The sequence below is a fragment of the Grampus griseus genome (genome assembly GCF_964374135.1).
Source record: "Grampus griseus genome assembly, chromosome: 19".
NCBI lineage: Eukaryota > Metazoa > Chordata > Mammalia > Artiodactyla > Delphinidae > Grampus > Grampus griseus.
Window position 1 is genome coordinate 53157112 of NC_139013.1, and position 16605 is coordinate 53173716.

Consider the following 16605-nt stretch of genomic DNA (forward strand, 5'->3'; position numbering starts at 1 on the left):
GGTATGGATATAAATAAAGCATGGAAGAGAGATAGGAAGTGTTGGAGGATATCATGCAGTCTCCAGTATTGCATTCAGGGAAGACTTGGCTGAAGGAAGAGTACAAGCCGTGGAGACCCAGGTGCAGAGCTGTCCTGGATGAGGATACAGCAGGTACAAGGGCCCTGAGGTGGGAATGTTCATGGTCAAAGGAACATCAGGGTTAGTGTGGCTGGAGTGGAGTCGGCAGAGGGCAGAGTTGTAGGATAGAAGGTTGACAGGTGAAGGAGGTGGGGCAGATTAAATGGTGCCTCACAGCCCATTGTAACGGACTCGCCCTTCACTTTGATGTGAGAGCCACTGGATGTCCTGAGTGAAGGGATCACTGAGGCAGGAGCCATATCTTACAAGTGATGAACCGATATTAGAGCAGAGTTTGGAGTTGACAAAGCATCCTCACAGCCTTCACGGAACCCTGTGTGGGCAGGATTATCCCACCCATTTCAGAGGTGAGGAAGCCACTGCTCAGAGAGGAGTTGTAAAGTCCCTACTGTCATGCAGCTTTGGTGGCATGGGCAGGGTAGAAACCAAGATTCCCCAACTTCCAGCCCAAGAAGGCTCGACAGCAGGTAGAAGTTGAGCCCCACTGGTGTTCCTAGGTTGAATCCAATGGTCCTATAGTCCTCTTCACCGTTTCTTCTGTCTACTTCCCCTGGCTTCTTCCCCTCCTGTGTCTAACTAGCTCTAAAGCGCCCCTGGAGGAAGAACTTAGGGCTGGCTTATGCCAGGTGGGCAGAGCCGGGGTACAAGAGACTTGACAGTACCTTCATGTGAATTAGAAACAGCCATTCCCCTCGAGGGCCACAGTCCCCATGGGCATAAGGTTGCATTAACACAGGGTGAATTTCAGCCCTTGCCCACCTCCTCCAAGGGCCTTTGTGCAGTACACAACCTTCACCACTGTAAATGACAGGCTGATACGTCTTCACGAATTTCTGTATTTCACACGTCAATGTAACACAGTGGAGGTCACATAAAGATACTTAGTGAATCATGAGTGACTGAATTCTTTCTCGCTTTTCATCTCCTAATGTGATGAAGACACTATTTGTCAGCCTATGGTATAGGATATAAATTATGGCACACATTTTTTTGATCATATACTATATGCCAGCACGAGTCTAGGCACTGGGGATATGGCTACAAAAAACTGACAAAAATCCCTGTGTTGATGGGTCTTACATTCTAGTGGAGGAGACAAGTAATCAATGAAATAAATCAACATAAGTATGGTAGATTGTTACCTTGCAGAGAAAAGAAAAATAAAGTATGGAACGGGGTACGAAGTTGTAGTGAGTGCCAGAAATGCTGACTAGACAGGCCAGGGCAGCCTTCACAGAGAGGTTGACGTTTGAGCAAATATCTGAATGAAGTGAAAGAGGTACCGTGGTAGACAGAATAATGGCCCCCAAGATGTCCACATCATAATCCTTGGAACCTGTGATGCCACCTCAGGGCAAAAGCAACTTTGCAGATGGGATTAAATTAAGGATTTTGTGTTTGGGAGATTATCCTGGTTTATCCTGGTGGGCCTAGATAAATCACAAGAGTCCTTCTCAGAGAGAAGTAGGAGGCCAGAGACAGAGATTTGAGGATGCTCCAGTGCTGGCTTTGAAGATGGAGGAAGGGGCCACAAGCCCAGAAATGTCAGGGTCCTCTAGAAAGTGGGAAAGAGGAGGAAACAGATTCTCCTCTAGGGGCTCAGGAAGAAACACAGCTCTGACCACACCTTGATTTTAGCCCAGTGAGACCTGTTTGGGATGTCTGCCCCCCAGAACTGGAAGATAACAAATTTGTGTTGTTTTAAGCCACTGAGTTTGTTGCACCCTGTTGTTGCGGTATTATAGGAAACTAATACAGCAACTGTGTAAATATCTGGGGAAAGAGCATTCCAGGCAGGGAAAGCAGGAGGTGCAAAGGCCCTGAGGTGGAATGTACCTGCTGTACTCCATGATGCCAGTATGAGTAGACTGGGCCAGAGTGAGTCAAGGGGACTTGAGGTACAGGGGGCCAGGGGCTGGGGGAAGATTATGTAAAACATTGCAGGCCACACTGGTTTTACTCGAAATGCTAGGAGGCCCCACTGGAAGCTATAAAGCAAAGAATTGTTGTCATCTAGTTCATGTTTTAACAGGACCACTCTGGCTGCTGTGGGGGTGATATAGGGGGTGTGGGGGCAAGGAAAGAAGCTGGGAGACCAGTTAGGAGGCTTTTGCTATAATCCAGGCAAAAGAGGCTGTTAGCTTGGACCAGGGTGTTGGTGACAGCTGGGAAAGGGTGACAGAGTGAGAAACAGTCAAATTCTGAATATATATTGAAGATGCAGCCCATAGACCAGATAAAGGATAGATGTGATACCTGTTAAGTTTAACTGGAAGAGATCCTGAATACAATCCTTTCATTAGTTAAAAATTTAATGTGGAAAGGTGGCACACACAGAAGGCCAGAAGTAGAATGGATAATAATCCAGTCTCCAAATAAAATGCTCTAGGTTCAAATCCTGGCTCCTCCACTCGCCAGAAGTATGTCCTTGAGCAACTTTTTTGGGCCTTAGTTTCCTGATCTGTAGCATGGGAGCGTAATGGTACCTGCAGAGACTGTATGAACATTAAAGAGAAAAATGCTTTGTAAGACCTAGTGTCTAACCCATAGTAAGTACTCAAAAAATGTTCTCTCTCATCATCTAGAACTCACTGATTTTCAAAGATATTGTTCTATTTGTAAAATGCTTGAAGAATTTAATGTGGAGAAGTATTTGAAAACAAATGAAATCTCTCCCTTCCTGTGGGGCATGTTCACAGGATAGCTGGGATGCTAACACATTTCTCTTGGTCCCGTAATAGATTTCCCATGCTCCATTATCAACTAGTTGCTGTATCTGTCAATCCTGGCTTTGAAAAAGGAGGCTTATCCTTCAGTCTTTTAAGGAAGAATGAGTATTACATGGCAACTGAATATTTATAACACACTCTCCTCTTTTTAAAGCAGTTGTTTTACCCTCCCAACATCAAACCACTGAGCCCAAGGAAACCTCAGATGTTGGAGAATATCAAATATGGTCTCTTTTCCTCTTTTTCCTGGTAGATCTGACACACCTTTGAACCTTCAAAGGCCGCAGTAATCAGTGATGTAGGGAGACGTGCGACATTACACGCATCGTTGTGAAGACGAATTTCGTAATGTGAATGGCGTAGTGTGGAATAGCGGTTGGGGCTGAATTAAAATGTGAGGTTCTGTAACTCAACAAAAACCACAGAACAAAGGGAGGAGTGAGACATGGAACAGGCTGATGAAAGACACATTGCTGATTCGGGACTTCACTGAAGAGAGCTAGATAAAAGGGAGATATTGCTTAAGTAGGCTCATGTAACCCTGGTATCTTAATTAAAATGTCTTTAACAAAAGAGGAAGAGGAATAGTACTGAAAGTTTGGGGGAGGCTTCAATGAAAGAAAATAAATTTACAGAGGGGAAGAAAAGAGGATGATTTAGGTTAAATGTTGAGAATAACTCCTTAAGCAAAATAATCTTGAATTTCAGTCATAAAGGATATTTGAAAATCAGTTGGACAAAGGAGGCAATCGACTTTGTGGCCAGAGTGGGAAACAGCTTTCTAATTTTAGAGTTTGCAGCCATAACATCAAGAAGTTAAAAAAAAGAAAGAAAGTAGATAAAAACAGGAGGAACAAGGGTCTCAAAAATTGACTAAATCCAGAGAATGAGTCCTGGTGATATGTACTTTTCCCTTTTCTTACGTACAGGACACTGCCTTAAATGTCCTCCCTCCATTACTTTATCTGAGACAGGAACACGCTGTTCCCCCCTGCTATTGGGAACGTTTGATTAGGGGCCCTCCTTTCCCTGGATCACCGTAAGATTCTGCCTGAGAAGCTGGTTTAAGAAAGTAAAGAAGCACTTAGTTTTGGACCTGATAAAGTCACACAGGGTTTTTCTCTGAGTCCATCCTAGAATAACCCAGAGGCATCCATCATCACCCAGTCTCTCGGGCACATGTGAAGCCAAACCTCATTTGCAGGGTGGCTGTACCATCCACAGCCACAGCCAGCACGGTCTTCTGCCATTTAATGAGGCAGTTCAGCTGCAAGGGAGGGGAGAGCGATGTCCCGTCCAATCCAATGATTAAATGCATCAGGGGTGTTACGTAAAAATGCAAGAGTTTCCTCTTTTCTGAAGTTGCCTTACGGAATGGAAAACTCAAAAACTTTGGAAAAAGAAGAAAAGAGATACTACCAGCTTGCCATCTGCTCTTTGATGGCATTCATTAAGCAAATAGATAGTTATTAAATAACCTTTTTATTAAAGTTTAGAAGTTAAAGCATGCATTTGCATACTAGTGCGACCTGGCAGAAGAAAGCCAGAGTTAACAGAGACTATCCAGTAACTACTATGTACCCTGAACTGGAGGATGACACGCATAGTATATAATAGGCGCCTGTTGTGGGGTGGTGTATGTGTGTGTTTCTGCGTGTTATCAGTCAGGCAGACAGGGCTAGAGGTGAGTGAGAAGAGAAGAGCCAGGTTAGAGGAACACAGGACAATGAAGGTGTAAAGTCACCAGAGAGCCTGGCAAGTTTGGGCAAAAGCAGTATGGTTGGAGCTGTAGGAGTTGCGGCCAGAGAGGTGTGTTGGAACCACTTGGGGATGCTCAGCCATGGCAAGATCAAATCTGTTTCCAGTGGTGATTGGGGGTTTGGCAACATGGGACGGGTCCTTTACAACGTTCATCAACTTTGACCTAATAATCCCATTTTTGCTTGTCCATTCTAAGGAATCCTGTTTAGAGAAAAACAAACAAGTAAGCAAAGAAAACTTTGCATACAATGATATTTTATTTGCATTTTAATAACAGAATTGGAAGAACCTAAACGTATGGGCATAACATCAGGGGAATGGTTAAATACGGGCTGATGCATCCACATGATGTATTGTGCAGCTACCAAATGATGTTTACAAAATTTGCAACATGGATGAGAAGAAAACTTGCTATTTATCATTAGGTTCAAAACACAAAATACAAAATTATTCAGACCAATTTCAACTTGAGCAAAAAGTATATTAAAACCAGGAAGGAAGAATTAATTTACTCACAACCCTGTATCAGACCAACAGAAATACTATTCTATATAGTATATATTTAGAATAGTATTTCTGTTGGTCTGGTACAGGGTTGTGAGTAAATGAATTCTTTTTTTTTTGTACTGATTGTAAATAGAATAGGTTCATTATAGAAACTTCAGAAAATATATTAAAATACTACTTGCCTCCAAATTCTTATCTCAGTGTCTGCTTCCGGGAAGCCCAGACTAAGAGTGTTGAGGTCCTGGTTGTGATTCTACTATCCAGGGGGCTCCTATATAAAAAGGAACAATGAGTCATGAAGAACCTGCAGGTGAGCTACAGGAGAGTAGACAACATGTCAGGGAACATGGTTCTAGAGAAGGAAGGGATATATTCCAGGGAAAATCCCCTGGGTGGAATCTGTAGGAGTTGGCAACCACTTGGGAGTGCGGTATGGCGGAAACGAAGTAAACCATCCATAGGAAATAAGCGTCTAGCCCTTCAACAGCTGAGAAAAGGGAAGCCGGAAGCCTTATGGGTTTGGGCAAGAGTGGGTGGAAGGACAGGACTCAGTTTGGTTTAAGACATGTTGTGTTTGAGGTACCCACAGGATAGTCACTATCATTAATTGTGAAACTTGCACTGGAAAAGCATTTGACGAACACCCAGTACGTACGCACTGAATTGCAAAGCATTGTTTTCCCACATGGGGGTTTTCTAACCGGCACTTTCTTTGAAGGCCAATCACACATTTATGAGCTCATGCCAACCAGAAAGCTTGGGATCTGGGCTACGTGCTCACGCATACTGAATACATACTGAGATGAATACAGCTGTTGAGGCCGGACTACATATGTGTGTTAGAAAAATAAGCACATCTGTAACACGCTGCAAGATGCCTCCAGGTGTTCAGAAGTAGCTCTTTAACGTGAATATTTTATCAATGCCAGGGCAGATAAAGGAAAATTGTCTCCATTATATTCCCATCACCGTCACACGTGGTTGAATGGACCTCTAACTAAAGAATGTAAATATGTTTAAAACATTTTTCACCTCTTTTGAAACCAGCAAGTTCTGATTTGTGTTGTTACTGCTCCTGCTAGATTCATGAAATATTTCGAAGGCAATTCCGTCTTGGAAGTGTGATTTGGCAAATTTTCATCCAAAGCGTTTGCTTTTATTTATTTATTTTTCAGCTAGCAGTTCTAACATGGGGAAATTGATGTTTTAGAGTAAGTGGTAGAATATGTGTGGGCAGGGGGAGGGTGTTTTACTTGTGTTTTATTTTTAAGTCCAACTTTTCAAGTAAGGATAACAAATATCATGAAGGAAAGTTTATTTAAGAAAATGTGTTCTGCAGGGGTGGCCCCTCAGCTCTGACGGGGCAAGGTCAAAGACAAGGTCAGATCCCAGACTTTTGCTTAAAACCATTCAGGGGCTTCTCATGGTCCTCAGGATTCAGAACAGTCCCGTGAGAATGGAAGAGGCCTGCCCTCTCCTCCCCTTCCAGCCTTTCCCAAAGCTTCTGGAGCCCTACCCTCTGCTTCAGCCCTTCTGGTCTTTGGCCATGTTCTGCCTCTGTGCCCTTTCACTTGCTGGTCCCTGGCCAGGAACTCTCTCTCCTCCTCGTATCCCTGGATGAACCCCGCTTGGCCTTCAGGTCTCAGCTCAGTTGTCATTTCTTCCAGAAAGCTATGGTCTTCTGCCGGGCAGTCCAAGGGGTGAATTTTCTAAAAAATTTCTGTAGACTCAGCGACTTCACAAAACACTGAAGGGCCAAAGAATCCAAACAGTGTGTGGTGATTGTCTTGTTACAGAGGCTATTTTTGGCTTGAGGAGGAAATCAACATGGAATCATAGGCATCTTATTCATGTACTTATCAGACATAACTGTGGAGCAGATACCCTGAACCAGGCACTATGCTAAGCCCATTACCTGGATTATCCGAATTCTACAACAACCCTATATTCATTTAATAATTTTTTTATCTAATAGTATTTAAAAAATACTTTTTGGACACCTGCTGTGTGCCTGGCCTTGTACTGGGAACCAGGGGACACGGCGGCAAACCAGGAAGACATACTGCCTGGCCTCATGGAGCTGGTAGCCTGTGCGGAAGGCAGACATTGGTAAACACTGAATGGATGTGTGATTAATCAGAAGCTGAATAAGAGCTCTGGATGTAACGGGCAGGCTGCAGGCACCCCCTCCCCCCACCCAGCAAAAGAGACTGAAGGAGTCTAGAAGGGGTGCTTGAGCTGGGAGTACACGGATGCATCCGGGGGGTCAACCAGGCACAAGAAGGGAGGAATGATGAGGAACAACAGTAGGTGGAAAGCCCTGAAGCCAGCATTTGCGACCTGAGGGTGCCGAGGAGGCTCGTGCTGCAGAAGCACAGCCCAGGAGGACAGTAAGGGCTCCTGAAGTCGGAGCGCCATTGGGAGCCAAGCCTGCTGGCCCTCGCTGGCCTTGGTAACATTGGCGGCTTCATCCTTTCACAAGGGGAAGCAAATAATGGCATTAATGAGAGGAAGGAGAATGTTTCAAAAGATCTATTTGGCTGCTGGACAGAGAACTTCTGGAGGCATCACTCAAATTGCAAACTCCTCTGGTAAAACTTTCTTTTCTCTGTTGATTACTTTGGCCAAAGCCATTTCTTTTCCACCCTAAACATACTTAACAGAAATGACTGTCACGTTTATTTTTATTGGGAATTTATTACTTCTTTGGTGCTAATCATTCAGATGCTCTGCTATGGACTCTCAGTCACTGTGAGGTTTCTTGTTTTGGGATCAGACATCCCCAAAGCCCCTGATAGTGACTCATTACTGGAGAAATCATTTCTGATGTCACTGGTGGTCACTTCTGGAAAACCATGGTGCCTGGGGACTCTCGGGAACAGTGGTTTGCACCCATTTCTCCCAGCTATGTGCCAGCAGGCCTTGAAAAGCAGGTGTGGCATAATTTACTATAGTAGATTGGCTTCGCCGCACCCTAGGAGTCCACCAGCCATCATCTCCCCACCCCACCCCAGCTTTAAAATTAGCTCCACAATACACATTTCCATACTAATGGACAATTTCCATATCGCCCCATTTTATTGTCAGCATAACTCTGTCCTGTAAACCTGTGACAGATGACTCAGCTCAGCTGACATTTGGCCTCCAGAATATTGGGAAAATAGATAGCTGGAAATGATGCAAACTTACTATATTGGCCCTCCGACTTCCTAAATTTGCCACTGAAAGTTTGGTGTTTGTGGACTGTTTCTTCCTTTAAGTAGGCAAACTTCAGCCCCAGAAGGTAATAAAGCAAACTTTAAATCTCACCCCAGGTACAGCAACGCTGAATGGTGCATTTGATTGCATATGAAATGGGAACTGAGTAGCACAGAACCTTCCTCCCAGCACCTTTCAGCACATTGAGATCAGCTGCAAGAATGGGATAAATTGGAGATTGATTTCTGCTGCTCCATTCATTTGCAGAAATTTACAGACAATTAAACTGTCCCCCTGCAGTAAAGGTATAGCCGCTCCCGTTAGCCGGAGGCAGATTGACATTTGCTACGTATCCTCTGCAAAAGTTAGAGTTGTGATTCTCCAGTTATACTTGAGTAAGGAGCTCTCTCCACGCACAGCCCTGGGGAGGTGAGTAGCATCCTGCTTGGATCAGGGGGCACTGGGGTCACAGAGGCCTGCGTTCCCATCTCTCACTTAAGAGCTAAGTGACTTCGGATAAGTCTCTTAAATCTTTGAACCTCAGGAAAACAGGCATGGTGGTTCTACCTGTGAGTTGTTGGATGTATTAAATGAGATAATGTCACAGTGTGCCTAGCACAGTGCCTGGCACATAATAGCTACTCACTAAATAGCAGTGTTTCCTTTGGCAGACTCAGTGAGTCCAGGGCCACCATGCCAAGTATATTTTAGGACTAGAAAGATAAGAAAGGAATAGGCTGTGACTTTCAGACTTGAGTCCAGAACCCAGGCTTCAAACTCATCAAAGGAATAATTCTCATGATCTTTCAACCAGACATGGAATTCAAACCCAAAGCATCATACCTTTGCACGAAACCGGTAAAGGCTCCCCGCTGCCTGGGAAGCACATCAGACCTTCCCAACATGATCTACAAGACTGTCCACAGTCAGGCCAGGCTGAAAAGTCTCAGGTGGCACTGCCCTCCCTGCACTCCCTGCTTCAGCCAGAGGGATGCTGCCAGCATCTACGATGCTTTTCCCTGTTACAATAACTTCTCTTAGCACATAATTTTGCCCAAAAGTTACAAAGTTGGAGAGAGAACAAAGGCAGTGGCTTGTGGCTTCTTTATAAAATTGTTGCTCTTTTTCTCTCACATTTATTACCTAATGCAGAGGCATGAGCTAGGGCGGGCACATATGAGTTCTCTGGCCACTTCCTGCCCCTTTGGGTGTCGGCTCATGAGGGTCCTCTGCCAGGTAGCAAGACAGGTCCGAGCTGCTGTCTGGCTTTGGGTTCACTGTGAAGAGAGCAGGGCTATTCCTCTCAAATCTCACTGTTTTCTTGGAGTGGCTCTTGGAAGACTTTTCAGCCCTCAGCTGGACGTGGAGGGAGGCAGCAGTGACAGCCAAAACATGGAGAGCGGTCCCAGCTGTAGAACACCAGTCTGGGCCCAAACCTTTCTGTTCCCCTTCACTTCTGGGACACCAGCCCAGTTCGTCTCTACCCTGGACAGCTCTTGCCTTGAGGGTGTCCTAGGTGGTTTCCCTGGGAACAAACCTTGCGACTCAGAGATCTTTGTGGAGAAGGGGAGGGGTGTCTGCATCCACACAGAGATGAGGGCAGCAGGAGGGGGCAGTGGGAAGAGGTGAACGGAGGAGACACGGACTGCGATTACAGAAGGGCTCTTGGCCAGCCTGGGGCCAGTTGGGACTCTGGGTGCCCCCGAGCATGGTCGCACCTGGAGGCGGGGGGCTGGCCTTACACACCCCTTACCACTAACTGTATCCCTTTCTGCTTCATGATCTTCAAATCAACTATGAAGTGGAGGCAGAGTCCATGAAAATACTGTGAAAACACACTGTGATTCCCTTTTATGACATGTCTGGAGAAGGCAGATGTGTACAGACAGGAAGTAGATTGATGGTTGCCGGCGGCTGGGGCTTAGAACAGGGGAGTGAGCATTTGGGCATGAGGTTTCTTTGGAGGCTGATGGAAATGTTCTAAAATTAGTTTGTGGTGATGATCACACAACTCTGTAAACTTCCTGATAATCGTTGCATTGCCCCCTTAAAATGGATAAATGTAACGGTACTTAAACGGTACCTAGATAATACATTAAAAATACTGTGGGAAGGAAGGAGGATAGAGGGACTCCAACCAGGGAAAGTTGACCCCCAACTCTCCTTTTCCCCAGATCGAAAGCTCAGATTTGCATTTTAGGAGGAATCTCAGTGCTCTGTGAAGACAGGGTTGGAAAAAAGAAACCCAACAGATAAACATTACTTTAACCCTGAAAATCTGTTCGTCAAACGGCAGCCAACATGAAATATGTGTGTGTAGATATATATGTAATTGTAAGTGGGTTCATGTCATTCTTCAGCTTAAAACCCGCCCACAAAAAGAAACAAACAAAACACCTTCCCATGACTCACATCTCACGCAGAGTAAAAGCCCAAGTGCTCTCTGCAGTCTATGTGGCTGGCCACGCAGGATCTGAATTCCCTTTACCAGCTCCCTGGACTGTCTCCCCCACTCTTCCAGGCCAGGCCTCCCTGCAGCGCACACTTGCCAGGGTCTGTTCCTGCTGCTGCTGGTGCCTTGTCCTGCCACAGGGTGCCTTCCTTGCTTCATCCTCCAAGGCCGCCTTCCCAGTGGGCCCGTCCCGGCCTCCCCTCCTCTGTGCACAGTGAGCCCTCCCTGCCTATCTGTTCTCCTGGACCGTGTTCACTGTCTGTCTCCTCCATCTAGAATGTGAGCTGCATGAGGGCACTGCACTCTCCCAGATGCCGAGAATTACTCCTGGCAGGAAGGAAGGGATCCACAGATAGTTTCTGAAGAAATGAATGAATGAAAATAAATCCACTCTTTCTCTCCTTGTCACGTTCTTCATCCTTTCTGCTTCCTCCTTCCCTTGGCCCCCATCCTCCCCTCCCACCCCCAACCCCTCCCCTGTCCCTCACAGTTGCAGGGGCCTCCTCATTATTTCCAAGGTGTTCTTTGGGACTGTGTGATGTAGCATGAAACTTGCTTTTAATGCACTGCCAATTTCTCCTGAGATTGAGAATCAGGGAGGAAAGCAAATGAGATTGTAAACCCCAACACCCTTCGACAGAAAGACACAGGCCCCAGTCAGCCCATGGGAGACGAGAGATATTTATGTAAGGGTGACAATTCCCTGTAGTAAAATGCCGCATGAGTGAGTCTGCCAGAGGACAGAGTTCTGCCCTTTGACTGAAGCAAGATAGGATGAGGCCCCTGCAAGCCTCCGGCTTTTCCAGGCTCAAAGACGTGGATGGATCATTGGTCACCGACTGAAGGCACATGACTAGTCATGCACTTTCCTCTGCATGCCCCGTGTCTGTGTGTGTGTTCTTGTGGCTGAGGGAACTGTGTTGGTTTGCAGGGGGAAGCTGTGTTGTGTGTGTCCTTGGGTCTAGGCATGTGATGTGTGTCTGTTGCATGTGCATCTGTTAATGAGTGTGTGTGTGTCAGTGTATGTGTGTGACCCTATCAAATGGATTCTGAGTGTGTACACGTGCACGAGTGCATGAGTGTTTGTGTTTGGTGAGAGAGGACTTTGATGTCAGTGTGCATGTGTCTAGTAGTCTAGAAATCTGGAGGTGGCTGCGTGTCTGCAAGTGTCTTTAAGATCTGGCGTCAGGCCACCCACAGCTGAATTACTCACTCCTAAAAGGCACCGAGTGGCTTGTCTTCATTTCCTCACATCCGCTGTCCTGGTATGAATAAGACCATCCTTCACTTTTGTGCTGTTCTTTGGAGAGTGCAGACCACCTTCAAGTGCCATTTCTCATTTCATTCTGATAACCAAGAGCACAGGAGAGTTATCGTCATTTACAAACGAGAAATTCCCCTTAAAGCCCTCCCTGTCCTCTCTGGGGCTGGTCGTGCCGTTGATCCGCGCCCTTCCCACCGCCTTCAGCCATCCGTCTCCCTCTGGGGTCACCTCCCTTCTGTGTCTTCATTCACCCAACACTATGGCTGCCTGCCTCTGACCCCCGCCTCGCAGCCCAGCACCCTTCCTGGTCTCCCCTTGAGCTGACAAACTTCCAACTTCTTCCAGCTTCTTTCCTTCCTCACCAAAGCCCTCACTTCTCATTGGTTCCTCTGACCCTGGACCCTAACACACTCTTAAAGTTGTCTTCCTAAAGTCCTCAGTTACCTGTTCATCGTCAGCCCGACAGCCTCCTCATAGTGTTCAGCCTGTTGGAGGGGACGCCTGAGTTGTGTGATATGGCCGTGCACTCTCTCCTTTTTGAAATCCTCATCTCTTTGTCCTTTTGGTTTTCCTCCTTTTGCCTCCTAACCTTTCTGTGGCCTTTGCTGGCCTTTTAGAAACTCATCAGATGATTGAGTTCCTCCCTTTTCCCTCCACATAACCTGGATGGTGTCAGCTTCTCCTTCACGTCTAGCTGCTCTTGTACGTGAGTGACACTTCTTGTCCCCTTTCATCTCTCCCTCCCGAATGCAGCTACTTATACACCCTCTAGAAAACTATGTTGGCTGCCCTCAAAGTCACAACACCCATCATCTGTGCCCAGAACTGCCTTTTTCCTATTTACCCACTATCTTGTGTCGGCTGAAAAAAAAGATGCACAACTTAAAAGTTGAAAGTTATGTTTTATATGGTGAACATTCTTAGGACTTCAAGCCCAGAGACAGCATCTCAGATATAGACTGAGAAAACTGTTCAGAAGAGGAAGAGGGGGAAGCCAGGATATAGAAGAGGTTTTTCAACAACACCAGGTAGTTGGAACAAAAGGTTACGGTTAATAAAAGAAAACTAGATATCTCAAGTTAAGGAATTTAGCACTTTTCTATGTATGGGAAGATGCAAGAGTCTGGGTTCACTGAAATCATTCCTTTGATATGCACCTCAGCTGTCTGGGGCCAGCATCCTGTGTTTTCTCATCCTGAGTTTCCTTGGGCTGCACCATCCAAGCAGCTGTAACGTGCTAGCTAGATCCTTTATTTACTGATATAGCAGGCAATGTTTTACTTCTCACTTGCTAATGGCAACACCAGAAGACAGGGAGTCCTAACACAGCCTCTCCTTTAGCCTGATGCTCTGTTCTTTCCCACACCTCTGTCTCTTCTTCTGTAAACATCTCTTGAATTAGTCACATACTTTTAAACCTCACTGCTTCCATCTTGTCTTTCTTTGAGGTTACGGCCACATCCTGTTGCATTCAAAGGCTTCACATTATAGATTGACAGATACAAACACACACACACGTGCCTAGATGTGCATATGGTATTTGTCAATCAAATTAGATGCTATGGCTCCTCAATGGCCCCAGTCACAGAAAAGCACTTGGCTTCAGAGCACACAGACAGACTCATTACCACAGACCTGACCAAAAGTAGACATCTGTCCACAAACACGTAGTTAATAGAGACACACATAAATCACAAAGACAGAAGTGGAGCCGCAGACATAGAGTCATGGTCATGGACCAATTTTTTGTTGAGGTCCCTGCCATTGTAACACAAAAAATGTTGAGTTGGAAGAAAAAGGATGCCCCAGTCCTGCCCACCATGGTGGGCTCAGAGAGTCCTGTGCACACGGAGGCCTCTCTACAATTGGTCACTCTACCTCCACCCCCTCCTTTCCAGATGCTCTTTCCTATCCTGAGACTCAGAGCCTCCTGCTTCTCTTCGAAGGTACCTTAGAGCCAGGGAGTTTACACAGGTGTCCTTATTACCAAGCTGCTGGGCTATGAGGGGGAAGGAAATGGATTGGCAGTGTGGGCTTCAGTAGCTGGTAAACTGGGAGGACGCCAGAGGTAGAAATGGGGACTCAGGAACCTTACCACTCTGGTCACCTGTCACCCATTCACAGGCTTGCAAACACAAATAAGTTCTGTACTGCAAACAATGGAATGTTTGTTACTGACAGTGAGTATGCTTTTCATTACTTTACATACATTTTCACACATATCGTCATAATGAATGGAAACCTACTTTTGCTCTTATTATAGAATAGAATCACCAATCCCTTACATTTGCATAGGACTTTAAATGTTTTCAAAGTGCTTTCCTAGACTTTCCTTCATACAAGCTTCAAGATTTTTTTTATTGTAAATAAGATTCGTATATTGCACGTATTTTACATGTTTTCTGTTCTTTTCATATTCCCTAATAAGCCTCTTTACAGATGTTATACATCAGTGTTTTATGGATGTAATCCACTCTGTTTTTCATTGTCTTCTCACTGTCCCATTCTCTCTTTCTTTCTCTGCTGTTTTCTACATGGTTGGGGTTGGGTTATTTATTTATTTATTTGGTTGGTGTGTTGGTTGGTTGTTTTTTTTTTTATTTATTTTATTTATTTATTTTTGGCTATGTTGCGTCTCCGTTGCTGTGCAGACTTTCTCTAGTTGCAGCGAGCGGGGGCTACTCTTTGTTGCGGTCCACGGGCTTCTCATTGTGGTGGCTTCTCTTGTGGAGCACGGGCTGTAGGCACACAGGCTTCAGTAGTTGTGGCGCACAGGCTTAGCTGCTCTGTGGCATGTGGGATCTTCCCGGACCAGGGCTCGAACCCATGTCTCTTGCATTGGCAGGCAGATTCTTAACCACTGTGCCACCAGGGAAGTCCCCAAGCAGTCTTTTATTTGGACTTATTCATTGAGGTTTTGGATATTATTCTTCTATGTTCAGTATAGTTTATATAAAGTAGAGGGCAGCCAATATGGTATTCTGTATTTTCCTACACATATTATCTTACATATTCTCTCAGCTAATTAGGTGAATTGCAGCAATTTATATAACCTCTAAGAGCTTAACATTTCTCATTGGTTAAGGATGGCTAGGATGTACTTGAGAAGTTTATTGCAAATATTAGCAAAGACACATGTAGGGTGCATAGCACATGGCCCAACACGTGTTTAATAAATTGTTGTTATTATAATAGTTTGTGGTTGTGATTGTGGAAGCAGTCAAATGATGATCATAGTGGTTAGAACGTGGTCTTTACAACTGCCTTATTGGTGACCGCCTAAGAGTGTCTCCTGCTGATGGACCCAAATTTAACCTTCTCCTGCAATTGAACATTCAGGTGGTTTGCCATTTTTGCTCTTTATAAATAGTGTCTCACTAAACATCTTCCTGCTTTCAGTTTTTTCCTCCTTTGAATTTAGCATTTGGATGTATTCCTAGGAGTGAGATTACAGAGTGAAGGGATATGTACACTTGTAAGGTTCTTGAGAAATAAATGCTGCCTGATTACTTTCCACAAGAATAACATCAGTTTACAATCTGACCAAAATCAAGAGAAAGACTATATACATTTTCATAGCCTTCTCTGGTCTTGTTTCCTACTTGACTTTTTTATATAGAGTTTCCTTTAAAATTATTATATATTGGGACTTCCCTGGTGGTCCAGTCGTTAAGACTCTGCACTCCCAGTGCAGGGGGTCTGGGTTCGATCCCAGGTCAGGGAACTAAATCCCGCATGCTGCAGCTAAAGATGCCTCATGCCACAACTAAAGATCCCATGTGCCACAACTAAGACCCGCTGCAGCCAAATAAATAAGTAGATATTTTTTAAAATAATAAAAATAAAACTATCATATACGTATAAAGCCATATCACTATCATATAACATATATACATGTACATGCATACACTTTTATGGAGCATGGGTCAGTGATGGTGTTTAAATATAATTTGCCACATGATTTTCATAGGAACTTATTGTCCAGAGTTTGAGATGCTTGCTTTTGGTGGTACCTCAGGTAATCTTAGTGTGTGGTATTGAATATGATTGGTTTATATATTGAAAATTATATCCCATTTTTAATTCTCTTTAAGTCCTCTGATTGGGTCAAGGAGAAAGTCTCAGCTCAGTGCTAACAACCCTTTAACACCCCTCTAGCCTTTTCTTATCTCCCTTTCAAAAAGAGGAAACTTTCCACCCACCTAAGTCCAGCTCAAATTTAATAACATCATTGATCTCATTGTTTATTTTTATGTTTTCGTACTTTTTATGAGAAGCCATACTGGTACTATATTTAAAATAATGACACAAAGTTTCCCTTTTTGCATCCATTTATTCAATTAAAAAGGTGAATTACAGATGAGACAGAAATTCTCACAGTGTTGTTCCAATGATTGCAGTTTGGGACATACTGCATGGGGAGTGAGTTCCAGGAGTGGACCCACTAATAATAGCAAACAGACTTTGACAGAACATTGACTAAGAGTCTCCATAATGCCTGACATTGTGGAACATTGTGTTTGGAATGCTGTGATTACCCCTCATCCCTATTC

General features: G+C 44.7%; 1 protein-coding gene across 1 annotated transcript in view; it reads left to right on the plus strand.

Annotated features, from left to right (window-relative positions):
• Positions 1-16605, plus strand: part of CDH13 (cadherin 13) — a 1031132-nt gene that overhangs the window by 438006 nt on the left and 576521 nt on the right. The gene's annotated exons all lie outside the window — the stretch shown is intronic.